This window comes from Montipora capricornis, chromosome 9 (genome assembly GCF_036669925.1).
Source record: "Montipora capricornis isolate CH-2021 chromosome 9, ASM3666992v2, whole genome shotgun sequence".
In the NCBI taxonomy this organism is placed as follows: Eukaryota; Metazoa; Cnidaria; class Anthozoa; order Scleractinia; family Acroporidae; genus Montipora; species Montipora capricornis.
This window is the reverse complement of record NC_090891.1, coordinates 32,815,220-32,825,219: the sequence shown is the minus strand read 5'-3', so window position 1 is coordinate 32,825,219 and position 10,000 is coordinate 32,815,220. Positions and strand designations below refer to the sequence as shown.

Here is a 10,000-nt window from a genome sequence, read left to right as displayed (position 1 = left end):
GAACGTAACTCAAATAGGCTCATCGAAAACGAAAAACGTTGGCAATTTTGCGAAATTGGTGAGAAGAATATAAAAGCTTTACTGTACTGGTTGTTTGGATACCATTTCGCAGAGGTATATGGCAAAAATCGATCGATATCTGAAATTTTTCTCTTGGCATGTAAGGGACCCTTTGTCAAAAATCTCCCCACAGAATATGATTTTCGCTATTGTTGCTATCACATGGTCTCACATGTATCACAGCGTGCACTGACCACAAAAGCAGGTGGATAAGTATTAAATCATCGGGGAGGGGGTAGCCAAAATCGCAAATCCTTATCCTTCAAACGGTAAAAATAACCGATGTAACTCAGTTTAAAAATCACAAGGTGACCCACAATGTTAACATTTGTCATAAAATGGTAGTTGGATGTTTGTTGGAGCTAAGATTAATTTTGGGGATCGTGAAAATTCTTCATACAGCGCTAGCACTGATTAGTTAGTCTAGACAAAGGACGGCCTCCACGCTGAAAAAATAACTCGGTTGATTAAAAAGGCATACACGACTCTCTATACGCGCGCAAACCCCGAGACGCGTTTCTAATCTACAAGGGCCAAACTTTTGAACCCAAAGGTAAAAACAAAAGAAAAGAAGTGCCAGAGTGATGTCCTCATCGACTATAAGGGTGCTCAATAGTTAAACGAGAGTAAAATACAAACGAACAGACCCGGGAGCTGGATTAAGTGGTTTGAATATTTAAGCAAAAAATGTTCAAGACCACTTAATCCAGTTCCATCTGTCCACTTATATATATTTATATACATATATACACATTATCTGTAATCTTTTGCTTAGCTTTCTTATGGCTTATATTTAAATTTAAAAAAACATTGTAACGGCAAATCTCTTAACTCCCTCAGAAGAAATCAGGCGGTGCTTGACGAAATATTGGTTAAAGAAAAGACATTAAATTTCTGTTGTTTCGATGTATGTAAACATTAACTCATATTTAATGTGCAAGACAACTTGTGTTTCTTTGTTTTTTGCAAAAAATAGTAAATGTACACTTTTACAAAAAAACAAACCCAATTATTTAAAAAATATGCACGGCTAGCCTCAATTTACATTTCATATGCAAATTACCATAACTAAGATCTATTTTTCTCCATGGTCCTTACACTGGGAAAGATACCTTTGTATTACGTGCCACCTTCCTCAAATGTAATCTAAGAGCCATGATCGTGACTAGTTCGCGATAAAGGGAGTCCACATGTCAGACATAATTAGTGTTGAATATTGCTTCAAAAGGGCCAATGAGCAAGGTATTTCGAATTCTTCACATTTCACTCACCGATTTTAGGAAGTGCCGTGAATTTCCTTAGCACCTTGATCAGGATATTATGGCGACACTATCTTTTTAAAAAAGGAAGTTAAAACAGAGCGCGACTGGTTAAAATCATTTCAATTTTTGCGATTAAAGCTACCACCATGCTGATAATTCTCGATAATTCGCAACGTGAACTGCTTAATTTAGAACAGGTGACCAGTCGTCTTGGAATTACGCCTGATCCTGCAGATAAAGCGGAGACTATAAAGAGAACATTGCTTGTAAACAGTCTGAGCTAGTGCGTCAACAAAGTCTACGTAAACACATTGCAATTGAGATGATTCTTTTCGTCTTCTCTTGCTGAAATGCCCAAATATCAGGGTGAAATATAATGGATGGAAGAAGTATGTTATATATGATAAGTGAATCATGTCTTGCTGAAATCTGTAGGCTTTTAAGTATAGAAGCCTAGGTACTGTGAAATGTATGAAAAGCAATAATTTATTTCGAACATATACTATTTACTCCAGAATCCAGTGTACTGAATATTCCTCATAGGTTTTATCAAAGAAATGCAAAGGAAAATACCAGTAAATTAGAAGAAATTTGTATCAGATCTACCAATATTGATTAATAAAACATACTTACATATATTGAGCACATCCCCATCTGGGGCTTGTCAGTGATCTAGTAGGATTACATGTAATAAAAGTTAAATATACTGTATATAAAACTTATTCGCAGGAATCGTACAATTACTGTACTAACTTCTTACTAACCGAGCGCGACAGCCGTACTGGGGAATATTGGCCCGAGGTCGTGGCAGTACGGACGGAGCGCAGCGAGGTCCGAACAAAAACGACCGAATCGGTGCAACGGCTTCCATACTATACATGGTCTATATGGGTAGAAAACTAGCACTTCACATTACCCTCTAACTGCAAAAGCGTTTAGTCAGGATTATGACATTTTCTGGACACGCATCGCATTGACAACCCTTGCTCAAATCTTCAAATCTTTTAAAATTTTGTGATATAATTCATAATATAAATTCTTTCTTTTGTTTATCAGTGATTTCATAAATTAACTTCACCTCGTTTTGTTGATTATTATAAACCAATATCTTCTGTCCATTCATATTATACATGTCAATCAAAGTAATGATGACCTGTTTGTAAACCAAGTTCAGACCACATGCACAATATGGTATTCGTTCTCTTTGTTTTCCTGGTGTTAAACTTTGAAATTCCTTACCTCTTGATGTAAAGCACATTACTCCTTTTTCTAGACTCCGTCAAAACATTAATAACGCTAGGATTGACAGATATAACAAGAATATTGATAATTAATGAGCTTAATTATATAGATAATTATATTGTTGCATCTGAAAGCATGGTATAATCACAAATGAATGTAGACAGCTAGCTCTAAATCCTGGAAGTTGGCTCTGACTGTCTGTCTTTGATTGGTACGTTCTGTAGATTCGTATTTTCGAAGATTTGATTCGTAAGTAATTTATGTTAATATGTCCAGCAAGTTTAATGTTAGTAGTTAGTACACGAAGTAAATAATACTCGAATATCTCTGGAACGAAAAGAGATATAAATTTGAAAAAAGTAAACAGCGTTTTCTTCTGACGCAGACTACTTGTTTATGTTTCAAAATGGCTTAGATAGGAAAGATGTGATTTTCGTCATAGTACCACTTTAACTCTATTAATTTGGGCACCTACTCGATTAGTTTACTAACTATTAATTAGGTGTCCCAACTCTACACCGAAATAAAATATTAACAAGTTTATTGTTCTTTCTTCTCCTATGTACTTTCTTCCTTTTATTTTTCATATAGGAAATGTAAATTATTCTGATTCCTTTCTATTCTACAATATGTATTGCATTCATTATTTTGTTAAAATAATATTGTTAGTAAAATTATCCTCATGTACATAATGTTCTGTGTGAGTTAAATAAAACTGAATTGAATTGAATATTTGGCAGCATTGTAGCAGCTGTTTCTAGTTGTTTTAACAAAAATCTAGGGCTGCGTTCACACTTGATGCCCGAGTACTAGTGCCAGAGCACCGGCACAAAATGGTGCTGTGTTCAGACACTGGGTACCCGATCCCATTCAATAAACCGAGCATGCACTTACTCACTACGTTTACTTGAACTTGTACACACGGCAGTGGTTTGTGGGTAAATTGCCAGGGAACTAATGAAAAACGTGTGCACACAGGGAATCAGTGCCCATTTCAGTGCCTGAGTACAAAGTTTCGACCCTGTACTCGGACAAATGGACTGTGCCCGAATTCTGGCTTGTGTACTCGAAAAACTTGACGGTGCGTTCACATTAGTGCCAAGCAAGGATCGTACTCGGGCACCGTGCTCGGGCACCAAGTGTGAACACAGCCTAAGTTAGCGTTTCTATACACGCCGCTCTTTTTCAGTTTGTTTTAAATTTAGGGTTAAGCTAATCACATGGTACCTTACGACACAACCCTCGTACGAAATGTTGTAAAGAAGATGGCGCTTGTTTCGGCCACCTTGGTTGAACGAAATAAGTGTAGTAGGGGTACATGGCGCAGTGGTGAGAGCACTCGTCTCCCATCGAAGTGGCCCGGATTCGATTCTCAGATTTGGCGTTACACATGTGGGTTGAGCTTGTTGGTTCTCTATTCTGTTCCGAGAGGTTTATCGATCTCCGGGTACTCCAGTTTTCCTAGACTTTCGAAAAGTCCTTCGTCTAGATACGCGCGGAACGAAGAACTTTTCATGCTTGATTGGCGCCAATTTTAGCGACCGAGAACGGGTCGCTGAGCTAGGCCAATCAGAGTAGTCTCGTGGACCCCAGGGGATAGAGTTGTCAATCAAAGTTTGCCACACGCAGTGAAGGGTGACTTCCAGACTATCAGAGGAAAATAATTCAAGAATATCTGTCTTGCATATATCTGTTTGTGTCTGCTCCAACCAGAGCTGGGAAAAGTCTGACCTTTAAACTAGTCCCGTACGCTTTTGGTCGCTTTTTTGGTCGTATTCGTAATTGTTCCACTGATTTCAATCACGAAAGATTTGGTCTCCAGCCGCAATTGTCGTGGCATTACAGCGTTATATGTAGGAGACAACACATTTAAAATCTTAAGTATAAACTGGTGTTTGGAAGTCCCGAGACGATTCTCAACGACTATCGACACATTTTTCGTCGAATGGAACAAAAAAATTAAAAATGCACGTGTTTTCATCGACGAGAGTCATTGCATCGCTAAATGGTCAGCAAAAGTTTCACAAAGATGTATCTTTTAATCCCGGTCTAGTACGTCTCCTGCACCTGAAGCCAACCTGATCTTTCATGAGTGAAATCAATTGACTTTCTTGACGATTCGAAACTTTCCCTTACTTGCTAATCTTTCGAATTAGTGTTTCGTTTCTATCATAGCTATAGGCAGCCCAAGCTCGCGTCACTACAGACAGCCGTTGAGAATTTAAACGCGTTATAAGACTTTGTATGGGAAATCAAATACCGTCGATTATAAAGCCTAAAAAATGCTCAATTTAACTTTCATTCAATAAAGTGAATAAAAATGACTCACCTCTGGTGTATTCTTGTGCCTTTTGGAGCTTATTACACCGTTTGGAATGATTTCCGTACAGGTCCCTACTCATTATGCATGCAGAATAAATAATTATTCATTCGCGCTATTCTTTTGTAGAACAATACCCAAGAGAACCAAATATATACATGGGTAATTTGTACTTACGGGATGAATAAAAATGGATCTCATTTTTTCTCTCCCTCCCTCTCTCTCTTCTTTCCCTTCATCGCCCACACCGCTACTCGTTTTTGTCTCAGCTTTCAATCCCTTCGTCTTGTTCTTATTTCCAGACCCCGCTCGGCTTTTTCTGCTATTTTATCCCATGATATGTCACTCGCAGCTTGCCTTGAACTCCGACCCACTGTAAACCTCTGGATTTCTGTCCCTGTTCTTAACCACTGAGCTAAACGTGTCAAGTTGCTAATTCACACCTTGAAAATGATATTTATTTTGAATTCTGGCTGACTATTTACATAACAATGATACGTAATTATATACACGTGCCGCGCCGAGCACCTACAATCGAACTTACAGTAGTAGGTTACCGTTAAGAGATCCTCTTTTACTACTCTTGAAACAACCTATCCCTTTAATAATGCTAACCGTAACCCTAATTATGACTAAAGGCACTGTTTAGGCTTAAGGTTAGTCCCTGTGATAGTTTTAGGTTTTCCAGTATTGCTGTGAACTGTGACCTGCTTTTCCTTCATGCCCCGTGCGTGCGGCACACTTATAAGCTCACTGCGTGGAAGAGTATACCCCGCTTATTGGTGCATCTTTCATGGGAAACTTTCATGCACGAGTTCATTGCAATTAAAATCGTTTCATATTTCCCTTCTTTTGAAGCAAACTTGTGTCTTCGTAATAATTAAGATGGCTACCGAAGTAAAAGGGTCACAGCAATGGAAGATTTGATCATTTGGAAATTGTCCCTGCTTTATAGCCTTTCCAGAGTTGTGCATAGAGTGGTGCAAAGAAAACAATTTACTTTCGTCTTCCGTGTCCAAAACCTGTGTGAAAACGCAGTCAGTTGGCAAAGACAAAGTGCCGCATCGGGAGATGGATCTGTTTCGGGATGATCAAGAAAAACGTGCAATGGATAGCCTTCAATCCGCCAGAAAACATATTAATTTTCTGACCGTAAACTTTCCTTGAAAAAATATTAGCCCTAGCTACCTGTGGCCGGAAAGTTTACAACTGCCTACAAGACAAGGGCTAACATCATCTCACCGCAGTTAACCATCGCCTAAACTTCGTCGACCCAGACAAACGAGCCCACAGCAGGGCATTGAAAAGACATGATGGGGAGTTGAAACGAAGTATGCCTCGTAGGGGAACATCCATGGATCTCTACCAAAGCTATTTACTTGGAAGTATCATTGAGCATATTGCCGATCTCTAGAATAGCGATAAATCGCAAAATCCCTCTAAATGCACCGTTCGTGATCCTAAATACAGGAAAGGAAGAAAATATACCCTTTGCAGTGTCTCGGCGAATTTTTAAGCAGACAGGAAGAACAATTTCACGATAAAAAGAGCAGGTAGCCATTAAACTTCTTATGACAGTACTTTTATTTGGTTTGTTTGTTATGTTTGCGAATCTGAACCCTATTACAACGATTGCTTGAAACTCCACTTCTTGCGCTTATTCTAAAACTGAAAAAAATGGGTAAAATTGCGGGAAAAGTGCCGAAATTGCAGGAAAAAAGGTTCGATTTTCCGTATTTCAGACAGAAGTTCGACCGACTTTTTTTAAGGTCCATATAGACTTAGAAAAAAAACCTCTAAAAAGAAAGAACAAAGCGCCACAGTCCCAAAGGACGTCTACGGTTATCGCTATTGTTTTTCTTGAAACAAAGGAGTGTATGCATAATGAAGTAGGGACCCTGGAGATCGCATAAGACAGTAAAATGATCAGAGATCAAGTAGTCAGTTATAGGCTTAACACAGTGCAAAGAGTCCGATCACCGCGTAAATGACTAGATCCAGCGTATGGTCAGAGATGTGCGTAGGCTTGTCAACGTGGCTGCTCCAGGCCCATCAAAGTCAATTATTCCAGGATACGAGCGGCGTCTGGGGTCTCTGGAAACGTTCACATGGATATTGAAGTCACCAGTGATCAGCAGTGGCTCAGGAGACATAACAAACAGATTCCAAATAGACCAAAAACTGGTCCAAAAACACGCTTCTAGTGACAGGATGGGTAGCAGAATAGGGAGGACGGTAAATCACAATCACCCTTAGTTTACTAGACCCGTATTTTAAAATCCATTTGCCAAATTCGAACGACCTGCGTTCGACACTGTCCACTTTCCGCGCATCGATAGTTTCGTTCAATAACAACGCAATCCCTCCACCTTTTCTTCCAACTCTCTGTTGTTCAAGCAATTTGTACCCGGGTAGCGTAATCTCCGCTTCAGTGGGCCATATCCCTTTCAGACAACCATGACTCAGTGGTAGCGAAAAATGTCAGCACCAGTTGAATTAGCATAGCAAGCGAAATCCGCTGATTTGTTTTTAATAGATCTTGCATTCAAGCAGCAGATCTGTAAATACCTCCTGGCGCAACGGTATTGCTCGTTGACAATAGGAATACTAGCAAGGTTGCGAGTAACAGGTCTATGGAAGGGTCTTGAATTATTCGAGCGATTCGAAATTACGACAGGAATATTAATAAGTTACTCGTTTCGCCACCAAAAGATCTTGTTTCTGGGCTAGGATTCTCGCAAATATCACCAGCCAGAAGTAGGAGATATAAGGCCACTAGCGTCGTGTCAAATAAGCATGGTCCGGACTCGGACTTTAAAGAATCGGTGCAACGGCCTTCCATACTATAATAACGTCGAGTTGAGTTTCTCGCACTAATGAACCTTGAATAACGTTGGGTTGAATTTCGCGAAATAAACATCGAATACCACTCCCTGTCCAGATTCAGCGCTTTGGGTTGAATTTCGCGAAATAAACCTCGAATACCATTCCCTGTCCAGATTCAGGACTTTGCATAGCGACCAATGATTGTTAGAGAACTCCGTGTACGTCTTAGGAGGCTCCAGAGTCAAAATAAAGGTTAAAGCGAGCACCAAAAACGCGGAGCGATTCAAGGCGCGTTGCCCGCCATCTGAGAAGCATAGCCCACCATAGCAACAGGAGAGCCATATAAAGACACCCTTTGGAAAAGAACTCGGTACCTCCATTTTGTTTATAGATGCAAGGTGATTAACCGGCTAAGATGAAATTTGCGAAGATAGCATTCTATTAAAAGTTTACTTTCCAGCAATTGAATTGGGGGTCACGAAGTTCGTTTTTGAGATACATGCATTTAAAGACTAAAAACAAGGCGTGCTTTTAGAGGATTTTGTTGAGCATTAATTGTTGTTTTACATGGTAATATGACATCGCAGTTTGGTGATGCAATGATAGAGTCAGTCGTTCTAAATGGTACAGTTATTATAAAGAGTCGAAATTGGTTTTAGCCTCCTTGAGATCACAGGAAGGCCACAGGTGCGCAGTGAGCAAAAGATTTCGCTGGCATCAGGTTAAAAAGTTACATTTTGCGCAGAAACAATGTACATTTCTTTGACCTATTACTCAGTTACTACTTACTACCCAGTGTTATAAGGCTTCACAGGGTCTGAAGTTTCAATAAAAAATTGGAAAATTTAATTCCAAATTATCGGAAAAAAATAAAAGAGAATTAAAAGAGAACTCAGGAAACAACAAAATCACAATATAATGCCTTATGGGCAATAATGCTATTCAGCAAATACAAAAGGTGTGTTCAAATGGGCACCACCAGTTTTTTTTTTACTTTATTTTTTCTACCAGTACACATTTTTTGCAATTTTGTCGTTTACATCGTGTACGTACTAATCTAAAATCAAGTAAACTTCTCAGAATCGCGATAAAATTTTCCAGTAAAAACAGCCGCAAAATCAGTGCGACTTGTCGAAGTACAACTGAACACTGTACGAAATATTTCAAACGTGACCTAAACTGCCTAAGAGTTGAAAGAACGTGATTATGGCGAAAATTAAACGAAAGATGTCATTTAATCGGTAGGAAGCCTTGTAATATCATGTTGTTCTCTTATCGCACCAAATTCCATTAATTTACCGTTCGCAAATCAAGTACGAAATCTGAAAATGAAATTGTCATTAGTTTATACTTGCTGCGATTCAGTCTATGGAGCGGAAAACCTTTTCGATTGTGACAATTAATTTAGTTTTTATTTTGGGTTTTCAATGCAAGGCTGGTAAATGGTCCTTGAACATGACAAATTGCGTTCAAATATTCAGTCTTTCTTTAAAAGAGGCTCTCATATTTTGCATTCAAAGTCAAAAAAGCCTTATGCTGGTAATTTTTCTGCTATTATGGCCATTTCACACATCGGATTCAACTTACCAAGTAAAAATTCTCAACGTTGGAAACTGATTCTGTTTACTGACAACAGAAGCGAAATTCGCTACTTGTGCTCCATAAAATGACCGGATTTATCATATGCTTGATATAATAGGTAAAAAGAAATATGACGTCAGAGTACCAGTAAAACAAGTTTGTTTCTAATTCATTCCCTTTGAACTCGCGCATCAGCATCAGTATTCCGCGAGGAATCGAACAGAACTGAAAAATTGCAACTAGAAAAACTACAAACCTTAACTAAGCGAATCTTCTTTCTGCTTCTTTCAATAAAGTTCTTCTTTCCTCGCCGCTTCTCGGCTTTGAGAAGTACAATTCGCTCCTGGCAACAATAAATATCTTAACATAAACACCAAGTTTGAATGACCAAGGGAAGGGCGATAAAATGAGAACAAGGTAAATTTCGTAAACGCGGCGAACAGTGATAGATGGAAATATGTTGTGCAGAACCGTCTGTCTGCTAGTCGGTGATATTGGAGTTCTAACATTAAAGATTGTGGTAAGGCAGCTGTAATGTAACAAGCAAAACCAGATGGCCGCCACGATAAATTTTGCTTCCTTTATGTTCATTCGCTTCTTGAAGGGTTGAACAATGACGCGATATCTTTCCAATGCGATGGCTGTGTGTGTCATAACTGAAACACTAACAAAGAGTTTTGGATGGACGCGAGAAAGTTGCAGAAAAATT

The 10,000-nt window shown here is 39.0% G+C and overlaps 1 protein-coding gene and 1 pseudogene across 3 annotated transcripts in view; both read right to left on the bottom strand.

The window, feature by feature from the left end:
• The window catches only part of LOC138015575 (neuropeptide FF receptor 1-like), a 14,324-nt gene extending 9,365 nt beyond the window's left edge, over positions 1-4,959 (bottom strand). For 2 of the 3 annotated variants that reach the window (XM_068862653.1, XM_068862654.1), the window contains exons 1-3: positions 4,894-4,959; positions 2,562-2,618; positions 1,956-1,994 (exon numbers count right to left, since the gene is read on the bottom strand). The gene's annotated coding sequence lies outside the window, so the exon portion shown is untranslated. Of the gene's footprint in view, positions 1-1,331; positions 1,394-1,955; positions 1,995-2,561; positions 2,619-4,893 lie in introns of those variants that run through there. The other variant, XM_068862655.1, reaches the window with a different exon arrangement.
• A 3,921-nt stretch (positions 4,960-8,880) lies between these two features.
• LOC138016958 (neuropeptide FF receptor 1-like) lies at positions 8,881-9,992 on the bottom strand (annotated as a pseudogene).
• Positions 9,993-10,000: the final 8 nt, after the last annotated feature.